Source organism: Amborella trichopoda, chromosome 13 (assembly GCF_054954075.1).
Source record: "Amborella trichopoda isolate Santa Cruz 75 chromosome 13, AtrichopodaSantaCruz75HAP2 v2.0, whole genome shotgun sequence".
In the NCBI taxonomy this organism is placed as follows: Eukaryota; Viridiplantae; Streptophyta; class Magnoliopsida; order Amborellales; family Amborellaceae; genus Amborella; species Amborella trichopoda.
The window spans coordinates 20,918,851-20,930,833 of NC_142348.1; the positions used below are offsets into that span (position 1 = coordinate 20,918,851).

Sequence of the window (11,983 nt, forward strand, 5' to 3'; positions counted from 1 at the left end):
CCATGTACCAAACTTAGAAATAAATTTTTTATTGAAGAAATATATTATATGTTTGGAACCTAGAACAAATAGGAGTTCTAAGTTCATGTCATAAACCAACTTAAGTAGTCAAATTACCAAACTGTCCTCACTTAGTACGTTTCAAAACTCTGAGCGGGAGCAATTTTGGTATAAACAAAGTGAAAATTTTAAAATACAACCATAGGCATTAACTATTTAGCAATTTCTACATTTTTTTTTACTTTAAAAAGCCATCAAATTATGCATGATCTTGAGCTGGAATAGTTGGGTTTAGGGTTTAGGGATGTCTCATTTCCAAAGAAAATTTGATGTAAATATGCCAATTGCAGTTTGGTTTGAATCGTGGTCGACCCGACCCTGAATTGGCATATTTACAACTTTCCCTATAGGGTAGGTTATATGACTCTCACATATTTGTTCATTGTATTGCCTGTATTTGAAGTAGTACGGGATGGCTGGTGGGCTAGATACGTTATGTGGACAAGCTTATGGTGCAAAACAATATCACATGGTTGGTGTACACACACAAAGGGCTCTAATTATATTCCTCATATTTAGCATTCCGATTGCTCTTGTATTATATATAGAACTGAAGATATCCTACAAGCAGTTGGACAAGATGTAGAGTTATCAAAAGAAGCAGGAAGTTATGCTAGATGGATGATCCCAAGTCTCTTCGCTTATTCTTTCCTTCAAACCTCGATCAGGTTCGTCCAGACCCAAAATATTGCCTCCCCAATAATGTTAACCACGGGAATTACTTCATTGCTTCACGTCCCAATTTGTTGGATTTTGGTTTCTAAGTCTGGTATAGGAAACAAGGGTGCTGCTCTAGCAAATTCAGTCTCATATTTCGTGAATGTCATACTACTCACATCATATGTGAGTTTTCTTCAACTTGTGTGAAGACATGGACTGGTTTATCAAAGGAAGCTTTTAAGAACATTGCGCACTTTTTTAGGCTTGCAATTCCTTCTACCATAATTTGTTGGTAATGTAAACTATTACTCACTATTCTTCGTTTGTCTCTCTTTTCATTGTAAGCAAAATTTTCTCTCTTAAAGAAAGATCACTGAAGCCATGAGTTCTAGTAATTGATTGTCTTATTGAATATGAACAGCTTGGAGTGGGCCTCTTATGAGATATTGATCATTTTGAGCGGTCTTCTTCCCAATCCAAAACTTGAAGCATCCGTATTGGCAATAGGGTACGTAAAACTAACACTAGTTGCACTATTTTGACATTTTATTATTTAAATTCACAAAGAAGCTAATAATTGATTATGCCTTACCCTGCTTCAACACGGGGTGAATGGTTTTCATGATTCCTCAAGGTCTTGGTGATTGTATAAGGTTAGGCCCTATCTAACACTCAATGTTGGAAGTTTCACGACACATGACAAATCTTTAAGCCTACTAGATAATTGTTAATCTTATTAAAAGTGGACTATACTATCTAAATTTATTATATTATGTATAATAATATTTTGTTAGTTGTTTGATATGTGCTACGTATTACGACATACTAGTTAGTTATTATTTAGATATAGACATGTTCTTACTTGTTCTTTGCCTACCGAAGTGGATAAAGCTATACCGAGCAATGTAAAAATACGAAACTATTTTTATGTTTATCTATAAATTAGACACTGAAGAACAATAGATAACTCATCATCATGTTTAAGTTTTTCAAAACATTGAATTATGAATGATGGAAAGCAGTTCAAATACCCTTTTCAATTTTTAATATATATCCTGCTCAATTTTGAAGTCTTTCTTTGTTTATCATCTTATCTTTTCCAGTACAAGAGTTTCAAATGAATTAGGTACAGGATATCCACGTCGTGCAGTTTTTGCTGTTCGGGTTGTGTTACTCCTTATTACACTAGAGGGCTTCCTAGTTGGTGGGATCACATTGTTAATGCACAATGTTTGGGGTTATTGCTATAGCAATAAACAAGAAGTTGTAGATTATGTTACAAGGCTTACACCATTGCTTGCAATTGGTAATATAACGATGGAATCCAATGTACGCTTTCAGGGAACTTTCTCCTTCATCCAAGTTGTTAATATTCATTGGAATAATTTTTATTTAACAACAAAGATTGATCGCTAATACTTTTGAAGGACCTTATATTCAATTAGAAAACAAACGACAATCATGAACTAGAAATATGCATTTATCCTTCAGGTACGATAAGGGGTTGTGGTAAGCAAAAATTTGGAGCCATGGCTAATCTAGGGGCTTATTATGGAGTGGGTATTCCTATGGCCATTATCTTGGGCTTTATTTTCCATGCTGGTGCAATGGTTAGGTTTTTCTTCTCAACTCTATTTCACTCATGAAATTAACAACTAATGCCAAATATTGTGTGTATGTGCATGTATTTAATAATATGTATTATTGCAGGGTCTTTGGATGGGAATCATGTGCAGTAGCTTTGTACAAGGCTTATCTCTTCTTATTATGACATTATGTACCGACTGGGAACAAGAAGTAAGTGAAATTAATACAATGTGCTAGTACGCAAACTAAAATTATTTTTTAAGAAACTAATAGTGCCTCTACGAAAAAGGTTAAGGATGTGCTATCAATGTGATGCTACAATGGTCCACCCAGAACAAGTGGGAGTGCTCACATCATTTTATTAGGGCCTCTAAGATGGGTCAACTTACAAAATCTCTTACCTATGCAAGGTCCTAATGCCAGAAAAGGGCAATTCAAGCATGTTTAGGACATTTATTTAGGAAGTAACTGAGTGAAATCAAAATTAAAAGGTATACCCTCCATGTTAATTGGGATGTTTGATCCATTATTATTTTTTAGGGGATATGATTCCTTAAAAGATATTTTCCTTAAAATGACTTTGGGGATGCAATTTTTATGTAGTCGCATCAATTTAGTGAAAAAGTCATCATAATCATCACTAGCCATTAATCTCTTGGATATATTGCCTGCACGTTATATTGTTTATGAAGAGCTAGACTTTCTATATATCTGTAGCCCAACCTAGGTAGGAGGAGTGGCAGTGGAAATCAATGAGCCCAAAGAAATCGTTCGGGAAGGAGACCACACATTAACGTGATATTCTAATACCAAACAGGAACTAATCGAAAATAAGCCAACAATCCATATTTGCACAAGTTAGGCATAGTTACCGCTATTACTTGAGTTGTGTGGTACAAACTGATATCTATTCTATGTTGACTACTGGCCCTTTGCTAACTACCCTAATTTGGGGGGGTGTAGGGCTTTGAGGGCAGGAGGCCTCAACTCAAAAGTTTGGTGCTCCTATGGGGGAATTTTTTATATATTGATACGTTTTGTTTTCTGGTTTTGTTATGATTGAGATGGTGTATATGATTTTTATGCTTGTGCTCAAAGAGATTTCTCAAGGAGGAGTTGCCATGCACATTTTTTTAGGTAGCAGTAGTGAAACTATTGTTCTTTTTTACCTACGTGAAGTGATATTTTGTATTATTCCTTTCCTTTTGTTTGGCTTGTATTGATCATGTTTGTAGTTGTTTTCACTTTTTTTGTCACATTGCCATTGATCATATATTCTAGGGTCAAGGTTTTGCCCAATAACTAGTTTCATAACATGGTTAGGGGTTCTTTTTTATGGCCATAGAGGTTTCAAATGAAAGGTTCAAGTGGAGAAGTTCGACAGAGACTGCACGAACACTTTTGGGATTTGCCAAGTGAACGTGTGGGAATTGTTATTTCAACAAGGTTTGTGCAAAGCACCGAAGGCAAAGCCAAAGAAGGTAAGAGTGAACGCCGATAAGGATTTATAGGAATTGGAATTTGAGGGTTGTTAGCATCATTTGATTGTGCCTTTTAATTGAGGTCGTATAACGTTATCAATAAGATCCCAGAGACATACTTTAGACAAAGTTTGAGAATATTTGCATGACAAAATCCCTCATAAATAAGTTGTATCTGAAGCAACAACCATGCACATTGAGGATGAAAGAAGGTAAAAGTTTTTTCGAGCATCTAAATTAGTTCAATAGAATTACATATCAATTATTACAAATTGATTTATGATGGAAGACAATGATAAGATTTTAATCACATTGTCTTCTTTCCTTTAATTTTGTGAGCATCTTTGCATGTCCTTACTCTAAGGAAAGGATATCATGGATTTAGAGGCATTACTTTGCCTTTTCTGAGATGAATTTTAGAGGCATTACTTTGCCTTTTCTGAGATGAATTTTAGAGGCATTACTTTGCCTTTTCTGAGATAAATTGAAGAAGAGACGTCGTGATGCTTTGATACATGCATAAGCTTCGTGATTAGAGGTCAAAAGGAAGTAAACAAAGTAGTTATGAAAGCCAAAGTAGATCCAGATCAAAATCAAGGTCATATAAGAGCAATATTTGATGGTTTTATTATAAAAACAAAGGGCAGAGGGGACTGTCCTAAAGTCGAGTATGACAATAGAGCCTTAGAAGCAACAAATATAGTTGACATAAATGCTTTGATAATGGAATATAGATAGTTGTCACTTTTCATCGCTTTGAACTCCTTTTATCCTTTATAGGGAAAGGGAGAAGTGATTGATTGATTTCTCGGCTTGCGATATCGATACTCCGAGCAAGTGCTACTGGTTTTGCTCAGATAGTCTTTCCTTCCAAAGTCAACTCCTTGAGTTATGTCTTTTAGTGCTAGGACTTAAGTCAAGTGGTTGAGATATGTTGTTTGTTGTTTGTTAGGTTGGTGAATGACGTGATGTCAAGGAGAAGTACTCAATCTTAGGTGACGAAGGAATGCTTTCCAGCTTGCATATGACCCAACGAATATTCAAGGAAGAAAGGAGGCAAGAATGATTATGCTTCTATTATTCTCGTGGCGGATTGACCAATGACTGATTATGGTCATTGGATCTATGGCACCAAAAAATAGATGTGCTAATGTGCAACAATTTTCACGCTAGCCATTGCTTGTTAGTTTTCGAGCCAGCAAAGAAAAGCAAGAAAATACACGTGCTAGTATGAAATGGCTTTTGTGCTAGCTGTTGTTTCTTGCTTTCAAGCCAACAAAGACGAGCAAGAAAATGGATGGGCGTTAACACAACGGCTTTCGTGCTAGCCGTTGCTTGTTGAATGTCGACCATACACTTGCTGGCTTTTCTGCTCTTACGAAGCACTCTCAAACTCATGGTAAGTATATAAATTAATTCTTCAATTGGGTTTGACAAGTCGTCTTGTGTGCCTCTGCCTAGCCAAATGCGCCCTAACATCCATGGTTGGAATCACATCTAGAAACTAAGGATAAATTCCTTGGATATGAAAAGGGAGTTAAATGTCATAGATTGTGGTACCATAAACTTTAAGTCTCTCAAGCTCATTGTTAGTAATTATGTTAAATGTGAATCACGCATGTTGGAATATTACCAGAGAAGTGGAGAAAAAGGTGATCATTACATAATGATATCATTAAGGTTGATTTTATGTCTCTAAAAGACATATTAGATATTCCCATGCAGATATTAGGGTAATGTTAAGCCTGAGGAAGATGTTGCGCATACTCCACAAGAAGAAGAGCAATAGCTTGGAAGGGGAAGGTGAATTATAATAAGTGGGAAGATATAAATTGAGGACATGGTGGCCTATGCATTAGATATTACAAGTAAAGAGTCGTCCACGTATGAATAAGTCATGATTGATTCTAACACTAATAGGTGTAAAGATTCCATTGAGGAGATAGTGTCCCTTTACAAGAATTTTACAGAGGATCTTGTTAAGTTAGCCAAGGGCAAGAAATGGTTTTCCAAGAATTAGAACAGATCATTTGAGTTAGTGGTGGTATGAACATAATATGAGTGGTTGGAAAGGGCTTTCCACATATGGAATGAATTTGCTATAATCATTTTTTCTCTAAAGTTTATGACACACACCTAGATTCTTGTGTAATTAACAATAGTTGATTTTTTACTCGGAATGGAAATAGGTTGAAGTGTGTAGACACTCCATTTTAAATCTGAAAAATTCTATAGTTTCCTGAACCTTTAGGGTCACAATTAACCTAGTAAACCCAAATCCATAGTTCACACAACCTACCTTGTGATTCAGAATCAGTTTGCCTGCCCTAAATACTGTTGAAACCTTGTTTTGACGAGTTTTCTGTAAACGCCCTATTTTATCAAAAAACTCATTAAAAATAGTAAAAAAATCTATTTTGACCCAACTTTTATATGAGAGCTTCACAAGAGATTGAGGAAGACACCCAAATTGAAAAACATCAATTTGGACAAGTTTTATTTTATATGACACAGGGCGTGCCCCCCAAGCGACACAGGGCATGTCACCCAAGTCATCTTGCAATTACCCTGTTTTACCAAACAAATCATTAAAAATAGTAAAAAACCTATTTTGATTCAAATTTTCTCTGAAAGCTTCACAAGAGGCCGAGAAACACTAGAAGTAAAAAATCTCAATTTGGAAAAAAATTGGTGCATGCGACATGGGGCGTGCCTCCCAGGCGACACAGGGCGTGCCGCCTAGGCAACACTGAGCATGCCACCCCCGTGTTGCCCAAATGACACTCCCCGTGCCGCTCGGGAGACACGACTCATGCTGGCCAAATCTGAGACCCTCAAAATTCGACTTCTTGACTGGGGATTTATTTTTTACGTGAGTTTATCTTTCCCAACAAGTTTTGACCCCTATAAGGCCTCTTTTCGTGGTTATTTGAGGGAAGGGGGGGGGGGGGGGGGGGGAGAGAGAGAAAACCTAAGATAGAAAGAGAATAGATGGGAGAGAGAGATAGAAACCTCAGAGAGATTAGAAACCCTAGAGATAGCTTGAGGAAACCCCCAGTGTCCTGGAAGTTCAACCCTTAAGCTTGAGAGAGCCTAGACCTAGGACACCTAGAATCATCTATAGGGCACAACCACCCTATACTGAAAATATTTGTTGGCTAATATCCGGATCAGAGAGACAAAAGAGGACTGGTCTAATATGGGGGAGCCTCAGAAGGCTCGGGAGTCCCGGGCCATCCGGCCTGGTTTAGTATCATTTTCTTCCATTTTATCTCTTTTGTTTTTATTATTTTCATTTTATTTTGATCTGTTTGTTTACTTAAAAATCATATTTTGTAACGTCTTGGATCATGTTGGCGCTGCTACAGATCTGTGAGCAGATCTGCTCATTTCTGAGTAGATCTGACCTCAGATCTGAATTCAATTTGTCCCACTTTCTTTACCACCTTCTCTACCACTTTATTTCTTTCATCTTTCATCAGTTTTAAGGTGTCAGATCCGAGAGATCTTCATTGGAAGATCTGTCAGATGTTGCATCATAAACAGTTTGGCACCCACCTGAGGCATTTCGAGTGTGATCCAAGAGCCAAATTACGATTTTTATTCACTATTTTTCACTGCTTTGAGTCCAAAACGAATCCAAAACTCGACTGTGACAAGGACCCCTATTGGCCTTGTGTGACACGAGGCATTCCACCTTGGCGACATGAGGCGTGCCGCATAGGCGACACAGGGCGTGCCGCCTAGGTGACACGGGCTGTGCCGCCCAGGTCCAGGGCGACACACCCTCTGGTGCCCCCCATCGCCTGAGTCAGATTTTTTTGAAATATTGCTGGATGGGTCCTGGGACTCTCTTGTGACTAATCAAAAAATTTGGAAGCAAACTAAATTTTTTAAGAATACCAAAAAAATATTTTACTTGATACAGATCTTTTCTATCTACTTTTTCCTGTTTACTCTATTTTAATTTATTGCATCGTAAATATATTTTTTTCCTACTTCTTCCAAGTATAAAGTAGTCTTGTTTCATCATGGTTAACAATAAAACAATAAAAAAAATTAAATAACAGTTTTTTATTTTGGTAACAGTAGTAGTGTCGCCCACCCTGCAAGGGCGACACCACCCATGTCGCCCAATTGAAAATGTCCAAGAAACATTTTGGGACCCCACAAGCCTATTTCAAGGACGTTTGGCTCCCTATTGAGTTTTGAGCTAAATAAGTTTTTTAAAAATAAAAAAAATTATTTTACTTCAGGTAGCTCTATGCTGTTTCTGACTTTTTTATTTTATTTTAGTTTGTTAATTTTGACTAGAACCATGTTTTCCAGGATTTCACCATGCTTAGTTTTACTATGTTTCGTCAAAGTTAAAAAAGATAAAAAAATTTTTTAAAAAAAAAATATCGAGGGCTTGCTTGTACCCTCCTTGAACCGTGTCCCGTTCGAGTCACCCTCGACTCGGGCCGCGCTCGACTTAGCACGGACTATGCCTGGTCTCATTATTCTTAATTTACCTGCTTAGGGGTTCCTTACCCCTCCATCTATTTTGCGCTTCGAGCGAGTTATGCCTCGAAGTGCGCCTTGCTAGGCATGACCAGTGCCAAGTGCTCACTTATTTCCTTTTTTGTTTTGTGTACATTGTGTGCTTGACTTTATTTTAATTGCGTATTTTTTTACACACTCCAGCACACACCGGACCGGGAGTCCTAGGAAAATCAACAAACAAATATTTCGAAAACCACCAAAATCTACATTAACGGCATAAGGGGAACCTAGCTTTGAGAGTCGAGGCGGTTGGGATTCATGTAACTTTAACTGTGAGTGCCCCTTCGTAATCCTTTTCCTCAAACCAACTAGCGCATAGTAGGGCCTGGTAAACATCCTATAACAGGAGGGTAGGACCTACGTGTGGACCTATATCAGCCTAGCCGCATTTCAATAGTTAGGAATCCACTCTCAAGCCAAGCTTACTTATAATCTAGGACAAAAGATTTCGTGGGTTGTACTTTTTTATTTCTGTTGGTTAATCTTAGATCTTAGTCCGGACCCCATTTTGGTCCGAGCAGAACCTTTGGTCCGAGTCCAAGCCTGTACCCAGCTTAGCCCAGGTTCGAAACAAGTTTCACCTTGGTCCGAACTTAGGCCCGCCCTTGGTTCGAGCCGAAGGATCGTTCCAAGTTCATCTTTGATTAAGCCCAGGTTCACACCTAGTCTGATCATCAAACCTCTCTGGGTCTAGCTTCAGGCTTATACCCAGCCTAGCCCAGGTCCGAACCAGGTTCACACCCAGGTCCGAACCTATGCCCCCTTTTGGTCCGAGCCAAGGGCCTGTGCCTAAACCAACCTTGATCTAGTCAGGGTCCACACCCAGCCTGATATTCAAAACCCTCTTGGTCTAAGCCTTGGCTTGCACCCAGCTTAGTCAAGGTCCGAACCAGGCTCACACCCAGGTCTGAGTCCAGACTCACTCTTGGTCTGAGCCGAGACTCGTACCCATCTAATCTAGGTCTTAATCTAGGTTTTAGCATAGGTCTAAGCATAGAGTTTCCTCGAGAGCTAGACTAGGCTTACCCTAGTTTCGGGTCTAAACCAAGACCCATTACGTCTAGCAATTTTCTTCCAATCTAGTCTTAGCCTAGGTCATAGTTAAGGTTTTGCCCCTAGAGTCAAACTAGGTCCACCTTTAGACATCGAGTTTAGATCTCTCCAAGTATAGAAATCATGACCCATGATCATAACAGAGCAAGGTCCAACCCTATGGCCCCAGCTTAGTCTAGATCTAGAGAACCTAGTCAGTCCGAGAGGCACTGTCACAGTGCTCCCTCACAAATCATCCATAGCACTCGTGTCAGTGAGCCGACTCTTGATCCGCATGGAACCAAACCTAGCAGTCCAAGCTTCCTTCAAGGCCACCCTTTAAAAGTCACGAGCCAATAGGTTAATAAGGTTCGTCATACCCTGAATAGTCAAGGGACAGGCCGTGGGAAATCCTCCAAGACATAGGGGTTAACCTCAAATCCAGTCGGCGCGACAAGAATAAGGCTCAGGCCCAAATATCTGAGTCATCTTAGCTGTATGAACCCCGATGGTCATATAGTAGCCCAACATTCCAGACTTGACAATCAACAAATTAGTAGGTGAGTGGGTTCACACACGACTAGGGAAAGCCTACCCGAGCAACCCATCACCAGTAAAGATCAGGGTTTTGACCTAACTCCATATAAAGATAATCCTAAAGTGCATGCTTACTTTCAAGACCTGCTCAATAGAGGATACACCATATAGCGCACTTAATCTAAGAAAGTCAGGTCATAAATTCAAGCCGTAGGCCAAGTCCAATATTTTGGCTCAAACCAGGATAATCCTAAGGCTGTTAGTTTGCCAATCCAACCCACTACGAGCCAGGGGTCTAGTTCTAATCATCACTCGAGCCCATGTCTACCTCAAGAGAAGATTCCACCTGGTAGTACCTATGACATTCCTTCACTTTTTCAGTCTAGTGCTTGAGCAAGAGAATGCCCTAACCCTAAGGATAGATCATCTAACTAAGCTCAGGGTCAGGTAGACCTAGCCACCCAAGGTCAGAGGTTTAGTCATCATAACAGCTTGAGTTGTTCATCCTAGTTAAGTGGTGATCCTATTCTGCAGGCCTCATTGCATGGCCAAGCTGTGCAACCTCCGAGTAATGGGTATGCTCTGACCCAATTCAACTTCGGTGAGTCTACAAGCCGACAACCGGCACATCTAGTTCAACACATTCCTCTGGCTCAGTCCTTGGAGCAACCTGCTACATGGGACCAACAGCCAGTTCATACGAGTCGTATACCACAAAATCAAGTTCAACAAACCGTACAACCGAGCTAGCTCACAGCTACAACGACGACTCAATTTGCTAGTATAAAACACCTCCAAGACTCTTTAGAGAAAATGAGAATATGAGATTTCTCAATTCCTAAAGCTTATGTACAAGAAGTTCTAGGACACTTAAAAGATCTACTAGTGGGATTTGTGATGCCACAGTTCAGAAACATATTTTCCGGGAAAGGGGATCCTAAGGCGCACATCAATACCTACTTATTGATGGTCCACACATTGAGAGATCGACCCAACCAACTTAAGGTCATGTTCTCGCATAGCTTATTAGAAGAACCCTTGATCTGACACCGAAGATTCATGAAGGATAACCCTGAAGCAACTCTTAACGAAATGTTCAGGCAATTTTCCTCCCGTTATAGGGGAGAAAGGCCAAGACCCGTCACCCTTGGTGAGCTAACTTCCATCAAAGAGAAGTTGGGCAAGTCTTCTTCCTTGTTTATAACCAGATTCAGAGAGGCCGTTGTGCGAGTCATTGAAACTCCAGTCCCTGAATCCGCGAAGGTAAGCATAGCATTAGAGAACATGACTCCAAAATATGTCACGTTCTTCAGTATGGGGGCAGTCCCTTACTCATTTGATGTTATGCATGAAAGAATATCACAATATGAGCTAGCCAAAGAAGATAAAGCCGTAGACGAAAAACCCTCTCAAGAAGGAGAGGTGAACATGACAAAGAAAAGCAACCCTTCTCAAAACATTCACAAGGAAAGACTAAAATTCATTCTACCATATGGAGAATGCAGATTTCTACACAAAGGGAATTCGCTCCCAGTGATGAGCCTAGGACCGATCTCCTGAAGAAGTTGCCTAAGGCAAGGCTCATAGACTTACCGACAGCAGCCAAGATTCCTCCTTTTCATGGAGGCGATACATCTCAATGGTGCGATTGACATCAAAATTATGCTCATGGCATGGAAGAATGTCGAGCTTTCAGACATAGAGTTCTAGATCTTATCGATACTGGCATGATAACTGTTGAAAAGGAAGATGTTGACAGTAAAGAGCAATCCGAAACTCTAGATATCTTGACAAAGAATACCGATGTCAACTTGATTAACTCAAGAGAATCACAAGCTGTGGAAAAACCCAAAGAACATCCACAAAGGCCTTAGAACACCATAAGAAATCTGCAGGAAAGTCCAGTAGATGAAGATCAAAGCAAGCATAACCTCACCCAAGAGCTAATGACTAAGGATACTCAAGATCAAAGCAGTGAGGATGATCTTAGCTCCAAACCCATAACCGAAGAAAGGGAAAAGAAATAGTTAATGCATATGAAATTTCACTCCAAGATACACTCCAAAAAATGGCACAAGAAA

At 39.4% G+C, this 11,983-nt stretch overlaps 1 pseudogene; it reads left to right on the forward strand.

Annotated features, from left to right (window-relative positions):
• Positions 1–472: 472 nt before the first annotated feature.
• On the forward strand, positions 473–11,776 carry LOC105420631 (protein DETOXIFICATION 16-like; annotated as a pseudogene).
• Positions 11,777–11,983: the final 207 nt, after the last annotated feature.